General features: G+C 29.6%; 1 protein-coding gene across 1 annotated transcript in view; it reads left to right on the forward strand.

Moving 5' to 3' along the window:
• Positions 1-15,056: 15,056 nt before the first annotated feature.
• LOC129944812 (neurotrimin) overlaps positions 15,057-20,319 on the forward strand; it is a 221,792-nt gene continuing 216,529 nt past the window's right edge. The window contains exon 1 of the mRNA XM_056054475.1: positions 15,057-16,079. The gene's annotated coding sequence lies outside the window, so the exon portion shown is untranslated. The remainder of the gene's footprint in view (positions 16,080-20,319) is intronic.

Genomic DNA, 20,319 nt, shown 5'->3' on the forward strand with positions numbered 1-20,319 from the left:
CAAACAACGGAGTAAGTCTTGCATTGATTTAGTTGTAAAATCGTCAATATTAATTCTTGTGGTTCTATCTGCAAGATTAAGATATTTAATTAACAAAATGGACCGTAAAGGTTTTAAATATGATGAACTCCAAAAAGGAATTTTCAATAAAATAGTGAGAACCCTTGAAAATTTTAAAAAGTCTCCAAAAGAACGCTTGAAAAAGACGCACATATCATAACGCTTAGATAAGTTGAATGACGATGAAATTCAGCCAAATCTTATAATAGCCGCGTTTTATTATCACCGTGATCTGATCCGGATCAGATCATGATAATAAAATAGCATTGGATCATCATATTTTTTATTATTTAAAGTTTGTTAGCAGTGTCAAATTCGTTCTTTCAAAAGTGACATTTCGAAACAAAAAAAATATAAACAAATACCCAAAATGGAAGCTGCTGTTGTTGATCGAAGTATTCATTTTAATTTTTATTTCTTTTCTCTATTAAAAACTTTTATAATTTGCAGTTTTTATTTGAAAGTGATGAAAGCGAAGAATCAAACAATTAAATTCTATCCCTATTGAATCTTATCGATGATGATTCAAGTTCCAGTTGTAGCTCCACAACTTCTGAAAATGTGCAAATCACAAAAATCAAAAAATGTTGAAAATACTTTTACATGGGAATTTTTTTGAAATCATTCTTTAAATTAAAAATGGTTGTAAGAAACACTTAGGTGACATAAATTAGAACTCAGAACCGTCTGAACATCTCAATGAAGAGAGTAGTTTTGAAACTCAAATTGAGTGTTGTTGTTGTAATGCATGTAAATCCAAGATCCGGATCAGATCATGGTGATAATAAAACGCGGCTAATGAGGCAATTGTTTGTGGAGTTTGTCACGAAGAAGGCTTTAAATTAAAAGATTTGAAGCTCATATATGACAAAATAAGTGATATTTACCTTGACTATAAAGCCATTTTAATGGAGTTTTTAGAAAAGTTTTCGACGCTTGCTCGGAGCAATCTTCGTCTTTGCTAGAAATAAGTCATTATGGATGTCTTCTTTGTTATCTAATACTCGCACATAAACCACAGCTCCATATGCTTTCGTTGAAGCGTTGCAAAAGTAATGCATCTCGATTGCTTGATTTGATGGGTTCATTCGATTCCACCTTTTTTCATCTTTTCTATCATTTTCCAGCTGAAAAGCTTCCCAACTCTTTTTGAGGACCTCCTAGTCCCAATCACATCCAAGATCCCAGAGCTTCTGCATAATGATCTTTGCAGTGGTTATGCACGGTTAAATCCATCCAAGTGGATCGAAAAGCTTGGTGACGGTCGATAAAATAGTTATTGTCGTTGTCGTTGCATTTCGTTCCTGTGCATTTTTATATGAAAAGAAATCGCAGCTAGGGAACCATTTGATGCCAAGAGTTTTCACGTGGTTGGACAAATCAAAAGGAAGCTCATATTCGCGATCTTGAATTGAAATATCTTCAATCAAGTGATGAAAAATGATTGCGATCTTGTCAAAGTCAAAGATGAGCTCAAAAAAGTAGTTTGCCTATTGCATAAACCAAAAGTTGAATTATTTCTTAAACCACTTAGGAAGATTTCTTTTTCGATATGATTTTGTTTTCAGTCAAATAAAAATCTGTCACGTTTCTTTTTCTTCTCAGAAATTATCCTTGTTAGTCTGCTTTGAATTTGTGTTTACTATTCCGGGTTCAGGATAATTGATTGGAGATGACATAATTTTTTTTGACCCCACTGTCAATCACCAAATGATAAAAGAGTGAATCTTAATATTTGACACCAAAAAGACTGTGATGGTGCTATCTTTTAACCCTTTCTCAAGAACATCTCCTCAATGTAAGTTCATCGGGTTAAAAGGGTATAGAATTTATTGTATACACTCGTGTATAGTCTGACGAAAAGTATAGGAAGAAGCCAACAACGGGGCTCTGGCACTCTCAGCTGTATACAATATCGAAAGGGTAAATTGAAAATTGGTTAAAGGTTATACTACACGACAGAAGAAATCTGATTAAAACCACTTGACACTATTACACGCATCATGCGATGTTTGAGGAGAGCATGTTTTCTTTTTTTGGCAAGGATTGAAGACGACCGGAGGGGAGTTAAGTGGTAGGATGATTTCTTGAGTGATGACAAAAGTGAATGTTGATGTCCTCTTCCTTATCTGCTCGCTTTTCATCTCCATCATCATCGTTGTTGGTTCATTCAAGTTACTTTCAATCACTCTTTCCTGGTCAGAGCGAGATGTGAATCTTATTTTTGGTCAAACAAAACCCTTCGAATAAAAGGACACAGGTTAATGCGTGTGTGTGTAGAGTGCGTGTCCTTGGATTTAATGGTGTGATGGAAAAATTGCTTGCTTAACTTGTTTCAATGGAGGAGATTGAGTTAGAGGTGGTTATGCATAGGACTTGCGAGGAGATAACAAATTTTATTTAATTTCTTTTCTTACTTTTAGGGTTTACATATTATCCGTATCGACGGACGATTGGATGGAAGGGTTTTGTCAAAAAGGGTCGAAATCGATTTCTGAACAATTCTGTTGTAGCATCACAGACCGAGCTGAGCGGCAGAGTTGTAAAGACTCGATCTCCAAGAAATAAACAGGCAGATACCATTGGGGAGTGGGGGAGTTTGATTTCTGGGAAAGCTTCGCATGAACCAAAACTGCTATGCATATCTAAATACAATTTAATTTTAACTTTCATTACAATTTCTAACTTGTTTGAACTGTGAAAATGGGAAAATAGCCTCGGGGTTGATTATGTTTTGTGGTTCTTCCACCATCCACAGCTCCTCATTCTGCTGCTTTATGGTATATGGTATGGTTTGGCATGGTATGAGTTTGTAAAGTGTTATTGGCTTCAAAAAAGGATATAAGGAGGAACGATGGGCGGCGGTGGTGGGTTCGTTTTTGTGTCTCTCGAAGAATGGGTTAACAATATTGTGATAAGATAAATAGGAAATAAAAGTTCGTTCGTTCGTTTTCGTTTGTTGTGTTTGCTTGTTTGTATCATGGAACTGGGAATTTCATTGTTCAAGGATATGGAAAGGACGAGAGAGAGGGAATTGTTATTTGGTTACATTATATTGAAGATGAATTTATATGGAGATCTGTACGAAGGAATATAAACCTAGAGGAAATATCATTTTTGGTCTTTTGATTAAATGGGTATTGTAAATCAAAGAGAAATAAACTCGATTTGATGATGGCATTAATGTGATATCTCTCATCAACACCAAATTATAATCCTTTTTTTTTGTTGTTGTCCTGCTGATGGTGATATGCTGGGGGTGTTTGATTTGAGGTTTGTTTATTAACAAAAGTTTTTGGAGATATTTTCAAAATGATTGTGTAAATATTGGAGTCTTATCTTATGTAAGAGATAAGCTGAGAGTATTGCTTTTGTTAGGATTTAGCATTTGAAATACAATCAATGAGATGTTTTTTAGTGTAAAAGGACTAAAGGGAAAATATTATTATTGTAAGTTTCATTACACTTTTAGAGCAAATGGGTGTTGATGAGAGAAATAGAAACTGTAGTCATATTATATTGTTATTCTCAAAATATTTGCTTTGCATAAATTAAGGTTCATACTTTAACGATATTAAAAATGGAATATTATGTTTATGTATTCTAGGCTATAATCTTGGATGGACTTATTTTGATCTTTACTTTCTCAAATTATTGTGTTTTAAAGGCAATATTGATATCGAAGGGATCTGCCCTTTTACTATGAATGTAACCATTTTCATATTTATGTACCTAAGCAATTTTACAAAAGTAAATTATTGTTCAATCTATAGATTTTGTTTATTCAAGACTGTAAATATGCGATTTAGAAAGATCAAACTTATTCTTTGATTTTAAGTTGCTACAAACGGGAACTATAGGGCAAGTATTGCATTAAAAAAAAAAGAAGATTTTTATCAAAAGTGAAATTACGATAGTAGAGAAGTAAAAAAAAGTAGGTCCACCCATTTCGACAGTTCTGTTTATCTGTCCCCATTATTATTATTATTTTTTTTATTTTCATTAAGACCAAAAATAACAGTAGCTATTATACAAACAGGAGAAAGTCCGTGCGAATCAAAAGTTCATTTTAAAGGTTGTTCTTTTCAAACGTGTAAATAATAAATAAAATAAAATAAAAACAAAATAAAACCCAGAACTTAAAAAAGGTTTGGAGCAAATAGCTTTAGCGGCTGGGTTGGTCCTGACAAAAGATGAAATGTTCGACCAATTTTTGCAGCAATTTGGGCCACATGTCAGCAATACGTTTTCGAATATTCTCTTACACTGCGTCAATTGCCTCGAGGTTATCTGTGTAGAAAAGTGAATTTCCATAACCCAAACAAAATTGTAAGGCGATGTTATATTGAGAAATCTATGAGGCCATTCATTGTCTTGTTGGCTGTTTGGCATGTAAAGTCGTTTTGTAGGAACTAAATGTCGTTCACATCAACATACTCCAATTCAGTGACGAAAAAGGCATAAATCATGGCCCTATAGCGTTCCATAATGGCTTTAACATTATTGCCGGTTTTTGAAGAAATGTGGTCCAATGATTCCCTCAGCCAATAAATAAACCACACGAAACAGTGACCTTTTGAGGATGTTACGGTGGCGTCTTAGCTTTCAAGAAAGACTATCTACGAAAAAAGTAGCCAAAAAGTAACCCAACTGTGTGAATACCTCTTCAAGTCCAGGGACTATGAATCGAAAAATCTTCGTCAACACTATGGTCTACTGATCTTTTTGTCGATTGTCAAAAGACGGAAGCTTAAAAATCAAACATATTTTTGGAAAAACCTTATTTTAACCAGATAACAAAAATTTCAAAAATGGTTCTTTTAGCCAAATCTACGGAATCGAAACAAGAGTTTTTCAACTTTCTGACAAAAGGACTTTTCGAAGAAATCAATCATTTTTAAGAAAACAAAGAACACATTTAGTTCTGAAATCGGAAAACAGGTCCAGGAAGGAACGGAAGTCTGTTCACATATGAAATATATGTGCATATTTTATTAAAATTGTATATTCCGGAAATTACTTTTATATATAGAAATCCGTGACTTTAATCCGTTAACATTCTACATTTATTTTTTTTTATTCTAATCCTTGTTTTTCTACCGCCTTCAATATCCTTTAACATCCAATGACACTTAGTCGTCAAAGTACCTTTAAAAACCACACATCATCGTTGGCAATCCAAGTATGACAAAACACCACTTATGCACAAGCATTTTGCGTATAAGTTATAGTCTGGCAGATAAGGTTGTATATTTTATGCATTTCTTAAAATGTCTTAAAGAACATGAAATGGAAATGCATTTTTTGAAAATCATACTTCAAGGAGCAATCTAATAAATATTAAAAGCATGCATAAACCAAAATGTTGGAAACTAAAAAAAATCATTTCATTGCTCACACAGGGTTATCCATATTGAGGTTTCAAAAGTTAACGTAAATAAAACACATAACATTTTTTTTTATTATAAAGTTTGAACATTGACTTTATGTGTGAAACCCTACATCATGTAAATGACCACCACGCGAATTGTTGCAATCCAACTGACCAATTTTTGACACACATTGGGCGGTATCTCAGCCATACCTTGACAAATTTTGGTTTTTAAGTTTTAGTTTAAAAGTTTATTTGCATAAACACGGTCTTTTGCGTAGCACAAAAATTGACGGTTACAGCTGTCCCAACGTCGCTTTCGAAGAAGTAAGTTTACACCTAAGTTCCAAAGAGCGACCCAAGTCAAAACTTTTTGGGGATATAATGGTCTCTCTTTCATTACTTTAAAATTCTCAGAACCCCAAATAAGACAATTTGAAAATTTTGTTCGTCGCTGAAGAAAAATTTGGTAGAAAAATCAACTTCCACAGCCTGTTGTTCGAGCACCCAATCGACGTATCTACGACGACGTGTGAATGGTCAGCTGTCTTCTGTTGTTGACTTTATATGGATGTAGATGTAGATCCGAATGCAAAATACGCCATAATGTGCCATAAGACTAATTCCTGAGAACGACGAGGAATCGATACATTCGGGTCTTCGGCAACACTTTCACTTACAGCAAGCCTTACAGTATCTGTAACCAATCCTGTCTTTTCAAATTTCTTGCGTAGTTGGACGATAATATAAACTCCCCTTAAAGCACGATATGTGGCTGTGGCAAAATCACCATTTTTGTAGTAGGTTTTAACAATTTGTATGCGATACATTTTAGTAAATGTCAGACTTGAGACTGAAAAACTAAATTGGTTTAAGAACTTCGTTTGACAGATGTCAAATTTCAAACTTATACTTTTGAAGCTGCAAAATAGATAACTTGTTTTTTCCTATTAATATATTGAATTAAGAATTATTTTATATTCTAAACAATACATTTTATTCAAATTCAGTATGTATTTTAAACCATTTAAAAAACATTTGTTACCAATAAAAATTAAAAAGTTCTATGAAAATTAAAAAAATCTATTAGTTTTCGACTCGAATATCTTGAGAGAGCATTTAATATTTAACTAATTAAAGTTTTTTAATACGTTTTTCGATTGAGAACTTGCTTAATACAAACAAATATAAATAGTACATTTTCAAGGACTAATCAGCATTATTATGTTTGCAAAACTACAACTCTACATCCCAGACTCTAACTAGAGATACAAGGACGAAAAAAAAAACATAAAATAAATCTGAATACGCGCGTAGTCTTTTGTCAATGTAATCCAAAGTCAGATCATCCAACAACAACAACAAAAGCGACAGCAACAACAACAACAAACGATCACAGCAATAAATTCCGATGTGTGTTAAATTGAAAAATTCCAGAATATTGAGGGTGTATCAGTTCATGACGTGGATACAAATTGTTGCCTGATGATTTGCATAATTTCAATTTAAAGAGAAATTCCCTGCTTTTTGCTTTGAGTCTGTTGTTGTTTTTTTTTTCGTGTATTTTGTGTTTGCTTTGATTTTGCAATGGTATTTTTTTTGTATATTGTATATTTATATTTTTTATATTGAAGAATGGAATCTGTCGGGTATTTATCTAATTTTCGAAGAAAGTTTTTTTTTTTTTTTGGAAAAGCCTATGGCAATGAAATTCAATATTTTTGAAAAGGAGAGTGATCAATATAAGTAAAATAAGCTTTAGATTTTTTGAAATTTTGTTTATAAAATTTTATATCCTTGCATAAAGATTAAAATATTTCAATTAGGTTAATATATTTTTCTGTCTTTCTTTTTAATATTTAATAAAAGTTCTACCTCATTTATCTCAAAAGTCAAAAGTCTGCGATATGAGATTGGGTCGATATTTAATTCTGCAAAACTAAATTATTAAAAGACAGTAGCTGCTTGTGTGTTATTTTATTTATAACTTTCAAAATAACGTACAAAATATGCATACAATATGCACAAAAATGGATGATGATGAATTCATGGGCTGTTAAAATGACAAGGTACAATTTTATCTCTTTATAAAACTTTAGGTAGGCTCAAAATTGTATATAAATATAAAGTGTTTTAAGCTATTTCACTAGATATTTTCAAGATTCAAAAGGCTAAGTTGTTGGAGATAGTTTTTGTATAATAAAGATAAATTATGATATTCACATTTTTACTGTAATAAAGTATAAATTAATAATATGCTTTGATTTGTTTACACAAAATCGATCCAAATTTTCATCCTGTTGTGTTTAAACAAACATAAGAATTATTTATTCATAAAGCTTATTTACAAAATAAATATTATAAATATTTTGGTTTAATTTTTAAGAAAATTCTAACTGGAGCTTTTAATCAAGTATAACATTATGGTGGTAGACAAGTCAAAAACAGTGGGCCGTTTGTTTGCCTGTCTGCATGTCTGTCTGTTTATACAGCCCAAAACATTGTGGCATTTGACTTAAAGGCGTTCTTTTTCATTTTGTTTATTAAAGCCTATAAATAATAGTAGTCCGTTATTGTGTTTTTCTCAAGAACCAATCAACTGATTTCAATCATTTTTCTGTACAAGCTCTTACGCTGTCTTAATAATATTTGGTGAATAAAAATGTCATTGATTTTAATTTTGATTTTAAGAAAATATTAAACATTTTTTTCGACATTCGTTGTATCGAAAATGGATCGTTTATTTGTGCTGAAATTTTAAACGTATATATATAAGTTCTACATAACTTCATACTAAAAATATGTTTAAACTAAGACAAATTTTATATATACAAAATTCATTAAAACAAAAAGCGTTCTAATGAATTTTAAATACAGATTTTGAAAAATTAGTTTTTGTTTTGAGAAATAAAATTTCATTTTAATTTTTATAAACACACTTCTTTTGCTGGTATATTTTAAAATTTAAAATACTCTTTGGATGAATGGCAAGTTTGTGCGACCCAGTCGTGCATTTTACTTTAAAGACCGTTTGGAAAAAAGTAACTTAGATTTAACTTTAGAAAAAATTAAGGTATTGCAGCTTATTTAGAGGATATTAAAGTTGGATCAGTAGGTGAATTCATAACACCAGTCCGAAGAAAGTATATGGTAAACTGAGGCACATTCAGCACCAACATTTCAAACCTTCGAATTCACGAAGTTAATTTACGTTTTGAAAAACTTTCAACAGTATATGAAATGTTAATATTAGGGTTTTAAAATCAAAAAGAATCTTCCCGTATCAATTCTGAAAACACTTATATTTTTATTTTATGAAAAAGAGTCAACAGACTTTTCTTTCTTTTTAAAAAACCAAAGAGCCAGTCTTCTGAAGCTTCCTTACAACTATCCTATTTTTCTGCATGTGACATTGTTGAAAGTAACAAACTCATTAACAAATTTTTTGAATGTATGATAAGTAAGTCCATGTTGGTAAAATGCACATTTCTTCACATTCCCCTAAATCTTTTTCTTGATCTTTGGTCGGGATGTATATTTTGTTTGAAAGGTTTGCCCTTCAATCTCTGAATCTAAACTATTTCTCAATAGGTCACCCTTTTTTTATTTTTGACTGTAATATTGTGCGTTTGAAACCATGTTTCTCGTCCAAGTTTTACGTCCGAAATAGCTTTTTTCACGTTCAAATAATTTAATGTTGGGTACATTCGGCAGGTGTTGAATGTGCACCGTCAGTTGCCGAATGTTTGCATCTCCAAACTGACGAATTTACCACGATCTCTCAAATTTAATTTTACTTTTTTTTACCAAAAGATATAAAACTTCAACAGGTTCGAGTTGTTTAAGTTAAACCTTAAAGTTTCATATACTTAATTACGTTAGTCGTACAATATTACTCTTATTCTCACCAAATAAATATTAAAAATTGCTTAATTACCTGAAGTTAGATAGCTAAGAGAAAAAAACTTCTAACTTTCTTCACAAACTAACTGGAACTTGCAAACTACAAAGCATCGTATGAATTTGGAGGAAGAAGCATTTCGTGTTAAAATTATTGGCTTACACACAAACGTTCTAAGGAAAAACGGCAATGTCGAATGTGCCCAAGTACGAATTTGCACCGGCTTTCCAAAAAGCAGGTAATTTAAATATTTGAAACATTTTTAAAACTAATCTTAGTGATAAGCTTGAAAGCACGATAGAATTCTCAAGAAACCAAATATTTTTTTATGTTTTAAAATATATTTTAGGGCTTGTACAAACCTTTTTCTTAAAACCTTTGAGTGTCATGTTATTAATATTTTAACAAGAGTGTTTATAAAGTTCTTAACTCATTTTCAGTTGTAAGGTATAGCTCATAAGTTTTTTTTTGTTTTTTGAATCGAAGGATTCTATTTTTTTTAGTACTAATAATAATGATTATGACATTTCTAAAAAATTTACTTTTAAATTTTATAAAACATAAAAAGTCTGATAAGAACGAGTTTTTAAAAACATTATTTTAAAAACTAATTTGAATTTACTTCTCAATGAGCTAACTATATTTATCATAATAAAAAAAATATCTAAATAGTTCCACATACGCCACAGTGAACCTTTGGTAATCTAAGCAATCATCATAATCATTAGTATCATATTTAATAAGGTGTCAAAAGAAAGATAACTTTCTGTCGACTATGCGAATCATATTTTTATTAAATATAAATTTATAATTTTTTGAAAAACTTGAATTTTGAAATACTGGTTGAATAATGTTATTCAAAAGAAATGGATTGTGTGAATGCACAATCATTTTTATTTATCAGTTCATTTTCTGATATTTCATATTTTTGAAATTTTTGAAAAAATTCGTTCTTATGTTTTGGTCGGTCTTAGGATGATTATTTTTCATAATCCTGTTTGAATTTTGAGGTTAACTAAAATGATTTTTAAATTGTTCGTCAACGTGCATACAAAAGAAAGAATTTATATTAGAGGAGCTTTGATGAAAGCCCAAGTTTCTGGTTGTATGAACAAAATATGTTTGTGTATTAACTCAATTTAATAATAAAGGATATTTTTGGGGAAGGTGCAATGTATTATAGGTATAAATGATTTTTAAGTTCAGGGTGGGAAAACCGGTAAATCTGCAATATTTGAGTCTGCACAGCCTAATAATGCTAAAAATGTCAAGTGTTGGATAATAAAGTTTATTTTTTGACCGAAAATTATGCATGAAAGAAAATCTGAGACTGCACGGCACGGGAATGATTTATTTTTAATAATTTCAATGGAAACACAATTTGCCTGCAAGACTTCAACATTCCAAGAGCCTTAGAGACGAAATTAATTGTTCTTATACGCATGTACGTTGGTTTTTCCGAATTCCAAAATTTTTTTATTTTAACCTGACAAAAAAAAACAGTATCTCAAAAACAAATATTACTACATACTTGAATTTATTTTACTTATTTTAACTTTATACAGAATTAATTTGAAACATGACAGTTTTCTTTAAAAAGTACGAAATTTCTAGACGAAGTAATTATAATTACGAATATTTTATACTACGACGAAAGATATTTTTGACATCTAGTAAATTTTTATAAAACTAAAAACTAATTTTACAAAATGTACTTAAATTGTATATAGAATAAAATATCTTTAGAAAATTATGGATACATTAAGTTCAAACTTGTTTGGCTTATTACAAAACAACATCAAATGCATGCTTCTAAAGATAATAATAAAAGGTTTAGATCGCATCGGTCTTATGTTCGGTCTTATGTTCAATCCCTTCTTGTTTCATTAAAATACAGATCATCCACGCACCTTTCCATTCATACATACACCTCAAATATAATGTTTTTTAACTTACCATAGGAAGTTATTGTAATGGGTCCGATTTGTCAAATTGAAAATTTTGACAATTCTCGACGTTTCAATGTCCCTAGAGTCGAAATAAAAGATTTTTTGAAGGATGTCTGGGCGTGCGTTTGTACGTACGTTCGCGACGTTTTTTTCGTCGTCCATAGCTCAAGAACCAGAAGAGATATCGATTTCAAATATCTCAAGAAAATTGCGTTGGTGGTTTTTTTACCATATCTTATGAACCAAAAACGCTAGAGACTTGAATTAAATTTTATTTCATACATTGTAACGTGATATTAAAGAATTTTTTTTTACAAAAAATAAAACCCAAAAATAAAAAAATAAAAGTTGGTAAGAATTGATTTTCATTTCAAATATTTTTTCAAAAACTGTTGAAATTGGCTTGAAACTACTTTTATCTTTCAAAAAATATTGTTGTCATTATTCAGTAAAATTTAAAAAAAAATCGAATTGACAGTTTTTGTACAAAAAAAATTTGGTAAAAATTGATTTTCGACTTAAATATCTTTTCAAAAATTTTAAATATCGGCATCAAATTATCTTTATCTTATAAGAAATATTGTTTTCAACATTCAATAAAATTTAAAAAAAAATCGAATTCATAGTTTTTTTTACAAAAAATAAAACTCTAAAAAAAAAACAATACTAAAACTTTTAAAAAATTTACTGTCGACTCAAATATCTTTTCAAAAATTAAAAATATTGGCTTCAAACTGATTTTGTTTCACAGAAAATATTGTTTTCGATATTCAGTAATTTTTTTTTTCATAAAAAATAAAATTTACAAAAAATATTACTCAAATTTGGTAAAAATTGATACGAGTACATAAAGACAAACTTTTAGGCAAGACAAATCGCCAGACGGGATGGGAAGTTATCAGTGTGGGTCACATCCCAGCCTCTTCTTTTTTAGTGTTTCGAGTTTGCCGAAAAAAAAAATGTATGTTCAAAACTCCATCGAAATACACATCAAAAGAAAGGCATTTTAATGCTCCAACCGCAGCTGCAAACCAAAACTTTCTGTAAGCTCTGCTTTCACAAATACTGGTGAAAAAGTTAAGTTACAGAATTTCGACCCAGCCCATCACAAAATATATTTCGATTGTAATATTTTGCAACAAAGGCTTGAAACGGGATGGGGTTTTTTACTATAATACAGAGAATAAACACACCATTTTATTCATGCATAACTCTGGCTTACTCCTTGCGGAAAAAATATTTTGTTCACCGGTACTGCCTTCTGCGAAGTATTGACAAATATCCTCCAAAAGTAGTTCTTGTCATAAAAAAAGATTGATTCAATAAGCCGTTTGAGTTCAGCATAAGAATAGTAGGTTCCCTTCATCCTTGACATTAATAACAAAATATACAAATGGTTGAGCATTGTAAGTCATTAGGCCCTTTTTCTCATCAAATTTAAACTGTTAAACATTTTAATAGAAAATGAATTGTACATTATGACTATATATTAAAATCGTGTAAAAATTATTGATTCTTTGAATAATATTAAAATTTTCAAAAAAAAAAAACAATTAAATTAATTCAAAAAAACTTTCTCATTTTCAAATAAAAAGATAAACAATATTCCAATAATCATTAATAATCAAGCTGTACCTTACGCCAATACGGCCAAATACCTTGGAATGACTTTGGATGCCAAGCTAAAGTGGAAAGAGCACATCAAAAAGAAAAGAGAAGAGTTAAACTTTAAATATAGAAAAATTTACTGGTTACTTGATAACAACTCTGATTTATCAATCCAAAACAAAATAATGCTGTATAATCAAGTACTAAAGCCTGTTTGGACCTATGGAATCCAATTATGTGGCTGTACAAAGAAAACAAATACCGAAATCATCCAAAAATTCCAAAACAAAGTCCTTCGTGGAATAGTTAATGCTACTTAGTACATAAGGAATACCGATCTACATCGTGACTAACAAATAGAAATTATTACAGAAGTTGTTAAAAAAATACGCTATATCGCACAACCAGAGACTGCAAAGGCATACTAATTCTGAAATGGAGTCCGTCTTGAATATAAGAAACCATGTTCGGAGATTAAGAAAAACCAAGCCTCATAAGCTTATGGTCTAAAAAAACATGGGAAAGTATTAAAAGTTTAAACTTCCCCCAAAGTGATTGTACAAAATTAAGAAAGAAAAATCGGAAGTCGATCCTTCAAGATTGGTCCTGATGAAGAGGTGGTTTTAGTGGTTAAGAGTCCCACACTACTTGGTGACGAATACTGCCAAGTGTCTTTTGAAGATTTCCTCCTGTCAAAAAAAAAAAAAAAATGTAATTATATTTCTAAAAAAAATCAGTTACACAATTTTTTGAGTGTTTAATGTTTCAAATGATGTGTAGTTTTTAAATTTTCTTATAACTTTTAAGTTCTATTGATCCGTAGCTATTATGTACAATAATTTGATGAAATTAAATAATTTTTTGAAAATGCAAACAATAATTTTAACCACAAACAATAACATTTGTCATCTTTAATATATCCAAAGCCCTTATTAAATGTAACCACAACCACAGAATCCTATTAACATATACATTTATCATCACAAACTTATACATGTTCAAGTAAGGTCGCTTATCAACCTTTAAAACCAGTCTTAACCAATAATTTGGTCAGGCTAAAGGATCATAATTTTCGATGTTGAGAGTAAAGTTATTATGTGTTTTCAACATTTTCCACAAATTTTAACCTCTTACCTCAATGACAAGAACTGCAACAAAGTTCATCCAGCAAGTTCAATGTACCCTCAGATAGAAATATTAACTTACAGTAGTCTATACGTCTAAAATAACAGATTTTTAAACTTCTTTATTTACATTGGCATATAAAACAAGGAAGTACATATTGTATGCTATAGATGCAACTCTTTACCTCCATTTTATTCTTACCTTCCGTATGCATTATTGATGCTTTAAAAATCACAAATAACCACAAAATACTCATTGAGTTTTGACCATTGACCAAAACAAAAACAAATAAAGTCCAATACACAATACATTGAACAATCGATGCAGCAAACGAAACAATGGCCAGAAATCAATTAAATTCGTTTAGTATATCATCAAACAGGTGTCATGTTTCAATTACCACCTCAGAAAAAAAAACACTTTTTCTCTCTTTTGCCATTACCTTCCTTTACGAGTATCTTCAACTCTTATCTATAACTACTACCTACATATTATATCAGGTAAAGCATACTTCTGAAAGGAATTATTATTTAATGATAGAGCAATTAAATTGGACACCACCTCACGTCCAGAGTCCTTAACAAATGCAAAGCGTTCTTATAACTTAAAAATTCCTTCAAAATCCCACCGAATGGTCTAAACACACAGTTCTAATAATTTTCAAAACATTCAAAAAGTATTCCATTCAACAACCAACGCAATGTCTTCCGTCGTCGTCGGTCGTAGTTCGGTCGTTGTCGGTTAAAGGATTTCTCTTGTATTTTGTTTGAATTTCCCCATCGAATGAAATCCACATTACAGCGCAATCTCATCACACACGAGTGTCCTGACGAGTCCTTATGCTTTTGCAAAGAATCCTGCATCAACAAAAATATTCAAACTTCAACATTTGGTCGGATGGGATATTCTTGTGGATGGTATTTAACATCCACAACATTGTTGTGCATCAACTGGCAGCAGTCTGCGTTTATACCAGTCGACAGTCGTTATATCCTGCGAATATCGTAGAAATCAGAAAACGGTTAGTCCTCGTGCAACCACTTGACGTGAAGGCATTACAAATCCTTGGCTCTCGGAAATTCGTTTTTTTTTGTTGCTCTTGCTCGAACATCATTTCTGACTTCATTCAAATTGTCCTTTCTTAAGGTAGACCGCCGTTAAAATTTTTGAATTAAATAATAATTACTCAAAACAACAACAACAAAATAACACTAAATGAACATAAAGTAAATCGCGCAACTTGAAGGAACAAAAATAAAGAAGAAAAAACAAAAGGATAATTATAATTCGATATGAAAATAGAAATCGATTAATTAGGATGAAAAGTTTCTTCTAGCTGTCAGGATTTTTTCCTCGTTAAACATTACCATCAGCCAGGTCCGGTGCATCATCGATACCCGTCCCGTACTCATCTATATGTATGTATAGAAGGTGGGCTGGTGTATATATGTAGTACCATCACATCAATATAGAAATATAATTCGAAAGTGTGTTTGGTTCGTTATGATGGGGCATGATGGGGATGTATCCTTTTGCGCTTAAAGGATATTCAAAGCTGTGCAGTGTCTGCTTGTCGTAATTTTCTGTGTGAAGTTCCGCAGTGGAGAGTGATTTATGTGTTATTAATATAAAAAGTGATTTATTACACTTCTCTCGCGGCTTCAGCCGGGAGACGTTTCAAGAAATATTTTCCAACACCACCACCATTTCCCTCGTATCTCATATTTCCGTCGTCGTCGTTCGGATTTTTTTTTTTCTTGTAGTTTAAAAATATAGCAACAAAAATTGGAAAAAAAAGATTTCGCGGTATAAATTAAGTGAAACAACAACGGTGCAACAGTATTTAATAAAAAAGAAAATGTATACGCCGCGTAAAGTTTGAAAGAAAAAAGAAAAAGAAAAGTAAATATATTTTTTGAAGGATTACCTTCGTAGAGTGACATAGATTCCTGGTGCCATATCAACTTTTCAAACTAAACCGCTGGAGCCGCTGGTGTCCCCCAAGGAGAGGATAATCGAACTTTATTTGTTTGGTTGGGTTTTTTCGCTGTTGCTCCTTTCATGGGTAAATTATTGAATTTTTTTAATATTTTTGTTTGTGTGTCTTTCATGTAAACGAACATTAAACTTTTGTAGGAAAGGGGGTTGTCGAGAAAAAAGAGATATGAATTTATTTGAAACATTTGACCGACGTTCGTCGTTTAAACTTTTATGGACTTAAGGGGGGTGTTTGTTTCACATTAGTTACCAGACTGAACCCATAATTTTTTTTTGTGGGACATAGGGTTATAAGTCCTTAAGACCAAAGTATTTACTTGTGGATTTATGACCCATTTAAGTTTATTTATATTTTGTTTATTTGGGGGCAGACAAAAAAGAAAAATTATCTACTCAAATTCTTAAAAGGTTAACTTATTAAATCAGTTTAAGAAAAAATTCGACAACATATTTTATAGAGTGAATTCTTAAGGAATAGGCAAATATTGGAAAGATATAACTAAGCAACTTTCTTCACTTTATTTTGTTTAGTAATAACAATTGAAAATTATGTATGTACTCGTAAATAAATGATTGTATATAATTTCTATCATAACATATGACAGATTAATTAATGAATTTATTTCATGTACGTTAGTTTTGAATATTTATTACTCTAATGAATTGCACAAACTAATTGAAAGCAAAAAGAATGAAAAAAACAGAATATGATTATGTTGAATTTTCCACTAATGGTAGAATATAGTAGTGAAATAATTCATAGGAAACAATAATTACCCGTGTTTTTTTGGCATTCTATAAATAGTAAAGTAGAAAATTCCCAAGAAAACCCATCGGCAGCAGCCAGATTTTTGTATTTAAAAATTGGAACAACTGAAAGGAGCTTAATAAAAAGTCTGCGAACACAAAGATTTCATTTAGTAAATGCTTATGCAATATTTTAGAAATAGAGGAGTAGAAATTCCTATTTGCATTATTTAGAACATTAATAAATTAAAAAGATCCTCCTTTTAAATTAGGTTGAGAAAATATATTAAAAAAAGGACTGAAGTACGACCCACACTGATAGCTTACCACCCGTCTATCGATTTGTATTTCTTAAAACTTTAACAAAATATTACAATATTAAAAATTTTGTATGTTGCCTAAATTATTTCAATTCAATATCTCTCATAATATTGTAGTCGAAAACAATTTCTCATCTGTAAGTTTGTCTTTTTGGAAGATTTTCGTGTTATTTTAAAAAAACTTGTAAGTTGAATTTTTACACAAAATCAACTAAGAATTACCAACAATATTTTGCATATAAAGAAATAGTTTAATTTAAAAATATATTTTTGCTAACGAGAGTTTTAGTTGAAAACAAACCAATTTTTACTAATTTTAGAAGCATTTTTTGAGAGTTTTAGTTTTTTTAGATAAACAAATACAGATTGGATTTTTATTATTTATTTCCAACATGTATGAACAAAAAACTGAATGTCGGATTTTAAAAAAAAAAATTCTAAATGTAGAAAACAGTATTTTCCATAAAATGAATTTGGTTTGAATTAATTCCTTAATCTTTTTAAAAGATTAATTTTTTTAAAAGATTTTTGAGCATAAAATCAATTGAACCAAATTTTAGTACAAAATTGTCAATTACATCTTTTCCAAAGTTTAACTGAATTTTAAAAACTATATTTTTTATAAGATGAAGTTAATTTAAAAGCAATATCTTTAACTTTTTCTAAAAATATTAAGTCGAAAATCAATTTTAACCAACTTTTAGTAATGTTTATTTTAGGCTTTTATTTTTTGTAATAAAAACGTTATTTTTGATTCCATACCATTATTTTGGATATACAGTCTTTTTTCGTTTTTGAGATATTTTGATTCAGAAATCAATTAAAAAATGTCAATATTGTCAAGTTGATAAATTGGAAAGAGTACAATAAGTCCTATGGGCAGTTAAAATGACAGAAGTGCAACAAACTGATAAGTTCCAATTTCTGTCCATATAAGTTTTAGAATATTAATAAGCTTAATTTTTATTTCAAGAACTTCAAAAATTGCCCAATCTATAATTAAAGTTAAAGCTTTTATCTACCGTGGTATTCAACATTTTTTTAAAAGTATGATTTTAATTTGGCTTAAAAAAATATATCCATTAAATGCTTGAAAAAAAAATATTATTAAATTTTTACAACATAATTTGGACTAAGTTTGAAGTCAATACCTTCATTTCTTCTCAAGATATTTAAGACAAACTAAAGATTTACCAATTTTGAGCAATTTAATATTTGTAAAAATAACTTTCAATTGTATTTTTCTAAAGCATTAAACAAACCCTAAATTTTTTACTATTCGCAGTTTCAAATAATGCAGATGTTGTAAAATATTCGAGCTGACAAATATTTGTATCAAGTTACATTAAAAAGAAAAGCAATCGTTCATTATTTAATTCATATGACGTCAAAATATGTAAAATAAAACGTAATTAAAGTCTTTATCGTTATTAGTTCAAAAGGTATTTAAGACTGTTTAGAAATGTCTAATAAAATTAGACTCTACTGACCTGACACGTCGAGAAACGCCAAGATATTTAATTCGGTCAATATAGAAAGTAAAAAATTTAAAAAGTTTACGCTACATCTGTTTAAAAAAAATTTTGGTGGTTAATTTTAAATTTAGAGCTCATTTTTAATGTATTTTCAATGAATTTGACTGTTTAATAATTCCCCTAAGTTCTACAATTAAAGATTCCTTTTTTTTTTCGAAAACAAAACATAAATGTATTAGTACACTTGTCCAACATCCTGAAATTGAGTTATTTAAAAATTCCACTTCCATTTTTTAAACAAAATAAACAAAAATATTATAGAATTGAATTAAAACTTAAATTAACGTTTAAAAAGAAATTTATCAATTGTTTTATATGATCCAAAACAAAAAATCATGAATTTAGTCTTTAAAACTTAAATTTTGACACATCAAGTATGATAATTTTTAAATGTTCAAATGCTCATATATTGTTCAAAAATATATTCTTATAATGACTTCAAAATCTTTGACTCAATTTTATTTAATAAAATGTTGTGATTCTATAAAGGCTGATTCAAGTTGTTTTGAAGTAAGTTTTAGTTTATTAAAAGAATTTCGAATTAAAAATATGTTTTAATTATAGTCAACATTGAAAAAGCATAACCTTTGCGTACATAAATTGAATATAAAATTTTCGAGTTTCAAATCATGATGCATTATCAACTTCCCATAGGAATTTACTGTAATGAGTCCGATTTGTTAAATTGAAAATTTTGACATTTCTCCACGATTCAAGGTCCCTGGAGTCGAAATAAAAGATTTTTAGAAAAATGTCTGTGCATGCGTTTGAATGTACTTCCGTACGTCCGTACGTTCGCGACCGTTTTTCGTTGTCCATAGCCCAAGAACCAGTAGAGATATCAACATCAAATAAATGTTGTTATACAGATAATATTACAGAAAGATGCATGAAGGGCTCTCGAGAAATTTGCGTAAGTTTTTTTGTTACCATAGCAGTTTAAAAAAAAGGTGAAAATTTTGGTTAACCCTAAATATGTCGAGAAATATAAACGAGATATAATATCGTGATACCAAACAAGTATATTTTTTGAAGAAAAGCAATCAACGGTTTTTTTTATAAATAAAAAAAACAACTTTAAAAATTTGTCATCATCAGGTGAAATTTTGAAAAAAAATTGACAATTAAAAAATAAAATAAAAACCTAAAAAAAAAACAAAAGTTGGTAGATATTGATTTTCAACACAAACACCTTTCCAAAAAATTTAAGATTATGACTTCCAACTAATTTTAACTTATAAGAAATTTACAGTTTTTTTACAAAAAATAAAAACCTGAGCAAAAAAGTTAAAAAAAAATCGTAAAAATTGATTTTTCTACTCAAATATCTTTTCAAAACTTTGAGATATGGGCTTTCTACTACTTCTATCTTTTAAAAGATATTGTTGTCAACATTCTGTAATATTTCGAGAAAAATCGATTTCAAAGTTTTCTTACAAAGAACTAAAAACATACAAAAAATTTAACAAAAATTGGTAAAAATTAATTTTCGACTTAAATATCTTTTTAAGATTATGGCTTCTAACTAATTTTTCACTTATAAGAAATATTGTTTAAACATTCGATAATTTTTGTTTGAAAAATCAAATTGAAAGTTATTTAACAAAAAATAAAAACCTACAAAATTTGTAAAAGTTCGTAAAAATTGATTGATTCAAATGTGTGTTCAAAAATTAAAAATATTGCTCTTAAACTTATTTTCTCT

Source organism: Eupeodes corollae, chromosome 2 (assembly GCF_945859685.1).
Source record: "Eupeodes corollae chromosome 2, idEupCoro1.1, whole genome shotgun sequence".
In the NCBI taxonomy this organism is placed as follows: Eukaryota; Metazoa; Arthropoda; class Insecta; order Diptera; family Syrphidae; genus Eupeodes; species Eupeodes corollae.